This window comes from Monodelphis domestica, chromosome 3 (assembly GCF_027887165.1).
Source record: "Monodelphis domestica isolate mMonDom1 chromosome 3, mMonDom1.pri, whole genome shotgun sequence".
In the NCBI taxonomy this organism is placed as follows: Eukaryota; Metazoa; Chordata; class Mammalia; order Didelphimorphia; family Didelphidae; genus Monodelphis; species Monodelphis domestica.
In genome coordinates this window covers 52815909-52826482 of record NC_077229.1, presented here as the reverse complement: position 1 = coordinate 52826482, position 10574 = coordinate 52815909, and the positions used below count along the sequence as shown (strand labels likewise).

At 39.6% G+C, this 10574-nt stretch overlaps 1 long non-coding RNA gene across 1 annotated transcript; it reads right to left on the bottom strand.

Annotated features, from left to right (window-relative positions):
- Window positions 1–2304: 2304 nt before the first annotated feature.
- LOC130458230 (uncharacterized) lies at window positions 2305–9175 on the bottom strand. The gene is made up of 2 exons (XR_008917345.1): window positions 6201–9175; window positions 2305–5423 (listed from the first exon to the last, which is right to left on the bottom strand). It is a non-coding gene; the product is annotated as an uncharacterized LOC130458230 (long non-coding RNA).
- Window positions 9176–10574: the final 1399 nt, after the last annotated feature.

The following is a 10574-nucleotide window of genomic DNA, read 5'->3' as shown; positions in this document are numbered from 1 at the left end:
GCATATTCCCTCCATGAATTTTCCTCTAACATAAGTGATATGTGTGTTATTTCACAACATGACAAACATGGAAATATGTATTATATCATATAATACATATATAACCTATATGTTTGTATAGAAAATTTTGGGGAAGGAGAGAGATGGAAGGGAGGGAGAGAACATGGATCACAAAATGTCAGAAAAAATATTAAAAATTGTATTGACATGTAATCTGGAAAAAAAATGAAAAAACTAACAAGCTGTTAGGTTTTGGAATTGTCCTCTTTTTTGAGGTATCTGGAAAATCAATCTCTGAATTCTCTAAAAATCGTGTTGCCTTCTACCTTCTCCTGAGTCCTTGCAGAAATTAAGAGGTCCACAGGGTTAAACATTGCACAGAAGTCTATTTTTATATGTTGATTAGTTTTTATGATTTTTTCTCCTCTTTTAAAATATTATATATTACAAGGATTTATTATAGGAAGAAGGAAGGGTGGAATAGAGGAGAGAAATCTTAGGTTCTGTCAAAATAAAATACATACGGAAAACTATTATTTAAAACTTCATAAAATAAAATTATTATTATTTAAAAATCAGTACACATTTTATTTGCATGCATCTGATGGGGCTGAGTTGCTTATTCTGACTTCATTTTCTTTGGTGTCATTTCCACTGCCTTGAGGAAACTAGGGAGGTCAGAGTCTGACTGTCCACTGCCCAAGTCAGACCACATCTTGGAGAATTGTGTTTTGGTTCTAAACCAAAGTTTAGCAAGGACATTGATAATGAGTCCATAGGAGGGCAGCTAGGAGAGTGAAGGACCTTGAGTCCTTGTCATATGTGAGGGTTAGTTGAAGAAACTAGCTGTTGTTTAGCTTGGAGGACAGAAGATTCCAAATGTACATGGATCACTTGGTGTACAAATGGTAGCTGTGTTCAAGAATTTGACGGGAATACACCTTGTTCTCATTGGCTCCAAAAGGAAGAATCAGGAATGGTTGGTAGAGTGAAATCAACCTCTGGAAAACTAGGCCAATGGAATGTCTGCTCTGGGAAGTTATTCCATGAAGCAGGATCAGCATCCAGGAAAAGATGGTAGAGTAAATAGCTATGCTGCCTTAGGACCACTCAAATGCAGGTTTAGAGTGACTTATCACCAGCATGGCTGTGGGGTGATACATTTTCTATCTGGAGTCACTCTTAAAGTCTTTTTTTTTTTAGTTAAAGAGGGGTCAAGATCTATATTAGTGAAGTGACAAACAACCCTGATGAATTTACCCAACTTTAAAGAGTTAGAGAATCTTTGCATTTGTCCATTTCCTCATTTCTCAAGGAAAGCACTGCTTTTGGATTTCGTCAGACCTTGTCATCATACCTTCCTTCCCCAGGAAACCTTTCATTGGAAAATCTCATTATCCTGCAAGATGGAATCTATCTGGTATGCACATCTCACCAGGCCCCTCTAACTCTCTGATTGAAGGCAGGGCCATGAGTTCTTGGACTTCTACTGAACACAGTCTTCTCCCCATTTTCCATCAATTATTCTGCTCTTGGATTACTCTGGACTTTTCCATTAAGTCTCCATTTCTTTCATCATATCTTCTCTTTTCAGCTTCCTTTTTCTGTGTGGTTTTCCCTTCTTTGATTGTAAGCTCTTTGAGGTCGAGACTGTCTTCCCCTTTTTTTAAGCTCATAGTCTTTCCTCAGCATTAGCACATAGTCCCTGGCACATAGCAGGCACTTAATAATGCTTTTTGACTATCTTCCTTCTTCAGGTGTCCACAGTTTATTTAAACATATCAGTCGGAGCTATTGTCATGACCAATGTTGTCTTGCCATCCTTATCTTTCCTTTTAATTTGCTGTTAATTAGAATCTTGTTATGGCCAGTCGATTCTCTGACTGTACACAGATCACTGACTCTGAAATTACTCCCCCAATAGCCAGTAGTTAAGATAAAAATATCATGATGGGAAGCATCATGGCATCATGGCTAGAGAGCTAACCATGGAGGCAAGTCCTGCTTCTGCCACATGCTGTGTGACTGGAGGTAAGCATTTAATCTTTTGATGTGTAAAATTAAGAATCTGTTACCCTAAAAAAGAACTACATTTCCCAGGAGCCCACTGACTTCCTGTCATTATGTATACTTCCTGTAGACAGGGGATATTAGGCAAGGACGCGAAGGGTCATACACTCTTTTTGGTGTCTTGGCTTGATGGTGGTGAGTTGCTGGGGACCAGCCCCTTACGACCCCTGAGAGGGGAGGGGGAGAGAGAGAAGGAAAGGGGAAGCGACAAAGAAGGTACCGACAGCTCTCACATGGTATGCAAAGAGGAGTCGTTTATTGAGGAGAAAGATTAAAGATGGAGCTTGGCCAGAGGCCAAGCTCCTGCAAGGACAGCCATCGCCTAGCCTGAAAGAGGAAAGAGGGGGAGAGAGAGCGAGGCGGAGCTTGCTGGGCCATAAATACCATTTGCTACGTAGTACATAGGGATGACCCTCATTGGTCAATGACAAGGCATAGGTGTGGTTTCTCTTGACCAGGGGAGAACAAAGAAACCTGTTTTCCCGCCTAACCTGGGAGAAGCTGGGGTCAAGGGTCAGAGGCTTTCCCAGCCATGAGCACTACTGAGCATGCCCAAGACTGACTGTTCCCCTTGCCCCTGGGCTGCTACATCTCCCCCTTTTTGTTTTACACACAAATGAATAGTGTAATATCAAAATGTAACAACATTACAGCCTTAACAAATACAAACACTCTGGTGCATAATCATATTCTGATACAGAGATGAAAAACCTATCCTGATTGTATAACTTAGATATCCCAATCAAGAATGAACATCAGCATAAACTGATTCAGTGATCAATCTTAAAAATTCCCAAACTGATCTTTCTATCTGCCTGTCTGCATTTCAAGATCAATGCAACAGTCTTAGTAGATATAAAAATGTTAAGAAAATAATTTCCACGCTACTGATCCTGATCTAATGAGGTAGAACTCCATGGTTCACATGACAGGTGCAATAACCAAACATGCCACCATTCACAGTCTGGACTATCAGAAGTTGTCAGCCTTTTCAACAGTTAGCAAAATACTATCCCTGGAGATGAAGGATAAGTCCTTCCTTTCTCTTATCCTGATACTGCATCTTGGGGATCTTTCCGTGCTCACTGCCAGATGCCTGCCACATAGGAAACTGGTTGGTAGCTCGATGCCAGGACATCCAGCAACTGAGGGTGTCAGTACGCCATGTCTCTGCATTTCCCAACCTCCAACATCCATTTCACATGGAAAATGTAACCGTGGCTGAGGCTGTCTGGTCCATAATGAAAGATTCATTATGATTCCCCTTACATGCAATCAGACATCACTCTCCAGTATGGTCATCTGAAAATTAACAATTGCTGTCATGTTCTCATGTTCACCGACTGTTAGGTGACTGTAATTCTAGAAATCTTTGCACCTTCATAATTCTGGATCAGAGCATTAACAGTACTTTCTTTATACTCAAAAATTCTGGCCTTAATAGTGTAAAAGAAAAAAATCAAGGTTGATCAATCAAGAGTGACTTTAAAAAGTGTCCTCTAAAAATATAAATACTGATCTCTATAAGATTCCTCTCCCTTTTCTTTTTGTTTGTGTGTTGGGAGAGATCCCTTCAAAGAAAAACATCCTCTCTAAACATTTCTGGAGGATCATGTTATCACATGTCAAATGATTTCAGAAAATTGATCCTGGGAACCTGATCCCAAAATTAATACAAGATTCTCTTGGCTCACTGTCTATGTGGTATCTTTGAAACTGAGCCAATGTAAAATATCAGAACTTATTTTCCCAATGATTTCTAATTCCTGATCTAAATAGATCAAAATTCGCCTTGTATATGAACATAATTTTGCACCATTACAGGCTTTGCAAAAACATCAATACATCAATCACAGTGCAATTTTTAACAAATATCAATATTCCCATCCATTTTACATTCTCAATTGTAACTTAAATAACCATGATGGTGATAATGAAGTAATATTTCAAGTTCTGACTGCATATTCCTAATGTCTTCCTTATTTTAAATCTCTGTTTGTATAAATAAACCCATCAATATGATAACCAAGCCTATACCATTACCAATTTTTGCAAAATTAATTCCACCAAACCAATGTTTGGGTAAATAGAAGCTTAAGTTGTTTCCCCTGTAGAAACAATTTCTACAGTTTCTTGTACCTACAGCATTTGACATAGCTTTTTCATTCCTAGTTATCAGTGTATAATATTCAATGTGCTTTTTCTACACGCTTATCTGTGCCTATTGTGTCATGTTTTTAATCCATACTCCAAAACAGTAAAACTTAGATTATACTTTGCCCTTGCTCCATGTTTTTGTGCAATAATAATTTTTTCCACCTAGGAGAGACAATGACTGCGCGTCCACAGAAATTGTCAAACCTAGAGCCCTCAGTTTTTCATGAGGTCTTACTTCCATATACCAGAACGTCTTCCAGTATATGAAAGGGAAGCCAATAGATCCCGAATCCAGCGGCCGTCTGAATTCTGGGACTGTTGGAGGAGAGCAAGACATTTTTCCTATTAAGATATTACCCACAAAAACAGGGTATCAGGAGTAATGGTTAGCAATGGTATTAACACTCAACTACATCTCTGGTAGTCAGCCCTTAATGTAATGTCAGGAACATAATCTTTGCCTGGATGTCAATGATCTCTTACAATAACTCAAGTTCCCGATTAAAGATTTCCTAGTGTCTTTTCCTTGATCTCTCATCCTTTCCTGAGAGTAACATCAGTGTCATCTGTCCATTAAACCTGTCTGTGCAGCATTTTCTGCTTAGCACCTCATTTTTGATGTCAGAGGTATCAGATCTATCCTATGGATGAAAGTTTTCTATCTCCTACTCTTTGGAGAGTCCTACCAAGGTCTATACCCTTGTTGATAACAGCATTTCTTACAATACAAGTGGTGGATTTACAATGCATACAATATACATTTCTTTTGACAGTATCATATACAAAATACAAGGTATACATTAGTAGCTAGGCAATTTGTAGCTATTTCATCTCAATCCCATCGCAAAGTCTTTGGAATGTGGGATGTATCTGGTGTCTTGTACAGACACAAGTGTGATTTTGTCCTTCTGAGTTAGCATACTTGATGTTGCTCTGGGTACCCCATCTCAAATGCAGCATGACAAGTGTCCGTCAGTGGCCTAATAGCCAATGTCTCTAATAGTGTAATGTCATTGTTCTAGAGTGATATTGGTCACCAAAGAAGTGTCCTTCCAGCGAGTCTGGATTGTGGCTGGCATGTAGGTAGCTGATGCCATCACCTTCCGTCTGCTTCTCTTCCTGGTCTGTATCAGCTGGCATGAAGCATGACGTGGGTGACCAGATGTTTTCATTATCTGTGAACATATAAACAAGACCTCGACCCAACATTATCATCCCCTTGGGTCCCTTACAGTCTTAATATCTTGATGATTTTTAACCCAATTCAGGTATCTCACACAATGTGATCTTTATCATTACATTCAATATTGATTGTTACAAAGCTTTAACTTATATTCCTTTTGGGGTGTAGAAAAGATAGATGATTAGTGATATCATATCCACCTCTTTCCTTATGAAAGTGGAACAGTCATAGCTTAACAAAATTGACTTCTAAATAAGTCTGATTCTAGCAAAAACATATTGTTTGCAAATATAATGTACCCTTTAAGACAATAATCATCAGTACATTTTGGATAGTAATACCCATTTGTGCTGCAAGTGGACAGCATTCCTTATACTGTCATAATATTCCCAATTATACCCTTTTGATATTTGATCAAATTTGGCTAACATGGAACAATTCCAATAATATCATTTCAAGTTACACATTGTACCAATACCATTCAAAATTTTCAGGCATATAATAGTTAGATCTTTTACCAAATACCCATATATCCCTAGAACCAAATACCTGTTAGTGACTCAATGATACTCTTCTGCATGTACATTGTTTCTCATACAATTGCATGTGTGTGTGTATAGTGTGTTAAACCTGCCTATAGGGCAGTCTTTACAGTCCATGTGCTGCTTTTCTGGTGTCCTGTGCCAGACACCTCTGCCTTCTGTCCTTCTTCTGGGCAGATTTTCTTGCCATCAGATGCTCTTAATCATCTTCCATGGACTCCATGTATCTGAGAAAATAAACAGAAAACCTCGACCCCAAATGAAAACCTCATTGGGTCTTAGAAAGTTAGAGAGTGACAGAACATATATACCTTCAGTTTTTGAACCTTGGGGCTCATGAATTCCTTTGAGCTCTTTGTACCATAGCTTGCATGTAAGCCATGAGCTATGTAATTTAGCCTTTGCATTGCTGTTAAAAGCCCTGCCATTCCAAGCTGTTTGGAATAGACAGTAGTGCACAGTTATTTATAAAATCTGCAATCACTTTGCTCACTTCTTCATTTGAGCTTGAACCCATAAACCAGGAGAGTAAGTATCTCCCATCACTTTTCACAGTTCAACCTTTGTGCCAGGAGCATGCTGAAATGCACCTTTTGCTCCAAAATATACAGTGGATATTTATCAGGGGTGAAATTAATCCACAGCAGTTTGCATTGATAAACGATATCACCTGCTTGTTCAGGATATAGATGTACTATAGATCTGGCCCTCTGCTAGAGCAGAGAATGCCAGCAGCTGTGTGTTCAAAACAGCATGTATAGATGCTTAAATATTTGTTTTTTCAAACCCATAATCATAAAAATATCATTCTATAAATTACTTATGAATTGACCCATGTGTGCTGGGATCTTAGGTCTTTGTCTGCCTGCACACAATTTTTGCTTTTTGAAAAATTTCCACCTTGTGCAGTTATTAAAATTATAGCAGTATCTTATGCTGTAAAAATATGCACAGAATTATCAAACAATTGCATAGAAGTTGTTATTTCTGAACTACTGCCCTTAGCTTCATAACTGAAAAGATCTTAATACTGTGACTAAAATCATTACTTCCATCTGCTAAATCTGCAAATCTTCACTGCAGAAATAAATCAAATTATGCCAGTAACCTTTGAATTTGCATTATTATCATAGGTCTCTTTTCAATATCATGATCAGCTTCAATATCTGCAATTTCAATACCTGATAGTAGTGCCTCTTTCAAATCCTTAATAAATCACTGTACTGAGTAACAGATTCCTTGATAACTTTAATAATTAACCACTGGTAAACAGATTGAATCCTTCTAACCATGCTTTTACTCTGCTGAGCATGTGTCTTAATTTTCCATAGTAAAAGCTATTCTAGTTATAAATCATTTGCTTTCTGGATACAGGTATAGTAATATGCCCAGTAAAAAGTTTCTGAACTGCATACAGGCTGTTTGAATAAGCTCTGCTCAAGATTCATCCTGTTGCTTTATGTCCTGCTTAGAAAAGTGTTAATAATTCCTCCATGGTTAAAATTAGAAAGTCATGAATTCCTTTAAATCATAGTCCAATTCATGCTTATTATATCTTAGTATTAAATTTTTCTTCTAGCCAAATACAGCGTTTGTAATAAAAAAAAACTTGGAACCTCAGTTGCTCTGATGCTATCTTCCACGTGGCTCAAGCCATGTGGCCAGTAGAGAAAAAAATTCAAGCTGCTTCAGATTTAAACCCAAACCTTAAAAGTTTTCTGTTTGCACTTTAATTACCTTGTGATTTATACCAAAATTTCTCTACAGATAAAACATTTCTAGTCCTGATATTCTGTGGCATATAACAAAAGTCAGAGAAAGATATTTAATTCTCCTTTTTTAACTTCCTTTATCAAAAAATATAAGCAGACATTCCTTTATAATTTTGCCTATCCAACCCGAATTAAAACTAAATTAAAATTAAAATTCCCAGCACCCAGGTAAAGCCTGCCTTTACCTGGCTGGACCTCAAACAAAAGAATTCCTAGGACCTTTTTTCAAATGCTAAATGAGTGTAGAGGCTTGCCCTTTTTAAAAAAAAATCTTCTGCCTTTGGTTACAGAATGGCAATATCTTTTTACAACCTAGGCTGTTCTGAATTTAACCTAATTCAGGCCTTTAAGTGTCCTGCTTTGAGTCAAAGCAGTTACTTCCTGATAAGCCTTTTAAAAGCATCCCAGGAATTTGCCTGTGAAGATTAGCTTGCTCCTTGCTTCTGGTCTGCTTGCGTTTCCTGCTTTTGCATATGAATAGCAGCCTGGCTCTAGGAGCCTTTGTTTTAGGAGGCCATAAATTTGACTTTGCACTTTCCTGATGAAATCTTAACTCCTGCTTTTTCTTTTCCCAGTTGCTCCTTTTGAAATTCACTAGGCTCTAACAACTGTTTGTTTCAGAGTGAGATTTTTCGAGTTCTCAATCGCCCCTAGTGAGGGTTTCCCTGGGTCAAATTTTCTTTTTCCTTCCCCTCCCCCTCAGACCGCTCCTCAGGTGTTTCTTAACCTCCGGAGATCCAGGTCCGAGAGAGGAGGCCTCCGACTAGCAGACCCAGGTGGGGGAGGGAAACTGCACTTCGTATATATAAGGGGATTGTTATTCCGTTGCCATCAAAACACACATACATTCAACCATTCACACAATGGGGTTTGAGAGGGAGATATGAATGGGACAACTTACCATTCCTCGGGATCGTCCGATCCTTACCCGTTACTGTAGCCTCGGTTTCGGCGCCGAACTTTTCCTCAGTTGTCCGGTGGTCGCTCGGGCCCCACGTTGGAGCGCCAGATGCTGGGGACCAGCCCCTTACGACCCCTGAGAGGGGAGGGGGAGAGAGAGAAGGAAAGGGGAAGCGACAAAGAAGGTACCGACAGCTCTCACATGGTATGCAAAGAGGAGTCGTTTATTGAGGAGAAAGATTAAAGATGGAGCTTGGCCAGAGGCCAAGCTCCTGCAAGGACAGCCATCGCCTAGCCTGAAAGAGGAAAGAGGGGGAGAGAGAGCGAGGCGGAGCTTGCTGGGCCATAAATACCATTTGCTACGTAGTACATAGGGATGACCCTCATTGGTCAATGACAAGGCATAGGTGTGGTTTCTCTTGACCAGGGGAGAACAAAGAAACCTGTTTTCCCGCCTAACCTGGGAGAAGCTGGGGTCAAGGGTCAGAGGCCTTCCCAGCCATGAGCACTACTGAGCATGCCCAAGACTGACTGTTCCCCTTGCCCCTGGGCTGCTACAGTGAGTGGAATTTTCAACAGGCTAATCAGCCATGGGCAAGTGGTCTTTATTTTGTATCTTCTTTATTCCTCGATTTCTTTCTTTCTTTTTTTTTTTTTTAAACCTTTACCTTCTTTCTTGGAGTCAGTACTTTGTATTGGCTCCAAGGCAGAAGAGTGGTAAGGGCTAGGCAATGGGGGTTAAGTGACTTGCCCAGGGTCACACAGCTGGGAAGTGTCTGAGGCTATATTTGAATTCAGGACCTCCCATCTCTAGGCCTGACTCTCAATCCACTGAGCCACCCAGCTTCCCTCTATATTTCTTGATTTTTAATGATCATTAATAAATCCCTTAAAATATAACATTTTAATATTTGACAGCTAATTTTAATTTTTACATTGATGGCAGCCACTAGTCAGAGAACCTCTCACTTTTTTAAAATGGCCTAGATAAATTTTTTTTAAGCCATGTTTCTCCTGCCAAGGCTTTTCGTCCACCCCACCCACCCATCCATCCTCTCAAACTCAGAGAGAACTCCAAACTCTCTTTGGAGCTGCTGCCTTTTTCTTTTCCTACTTTTTGCCTGGTTGCTCTCCCTACTGGCTAGGCTATTTTTAGCTGGGGGACTCTTGGCAAAGAAGAGATAAGCCACTTCTCTCTCCCATCTGCTCGAGGCCATGCTCCTCAGTTCCTCATTGCTGCTTCTGGCATTGCTGATACTGCTTCCTCCTGAACTCTGGCCCCAGCCCCAGCCCCAGCTCCCAGACTACTGGTAGCTGCCACTGTGTCTTTGGAACTCACAAACTTGGAGCCACTCTCTGGGCAACTGGTAAAAACTGAGGGTATTTCCCTTAGGCAATGATTAGCCTCTTAACTCCCTCTCCACATTGCTGGGGAAACAAACTGCTCCCTAGTGTTTTACCTCAAAGAGGAAGAAGGAAGTTACTCTTCTAAACAGGAAGTAAAATACAAGCATGGCAAACTCTTTTTTTTTTTAATATATTTTATTTGATCATTTCCAAGCATTATTCGTTAAAGACATAGATCATTTTCTTTTCCTCCCCCCCACCCCCCATAGCCGACGCGTAAATCCACTGGGCATTACATGTTTTCTTGATTTGAACCCATTGCTTTGTTGATAATATTTGCACTAGAGTGTTCATTTAGAGTCTCTCCTCTGTCATGTCCCCTCAACCTCTGTATTCAGGCAGTTGCTTTTCCTCAGTGTTTCCACTCCCATAGTTTATCCTTTGCTTATGAATAGTGGCAAACTCTTTTAAAGAACAGTGCTTTACCTATTTCAAACAGCTTCCAGATTTAGGATGTTTTTTCATGAGTGCACTGATCCTTTTACTTGTTCCATTTTATCAATTACACATAATAAATTTCCACACACATTTTCCCAAGTTAGA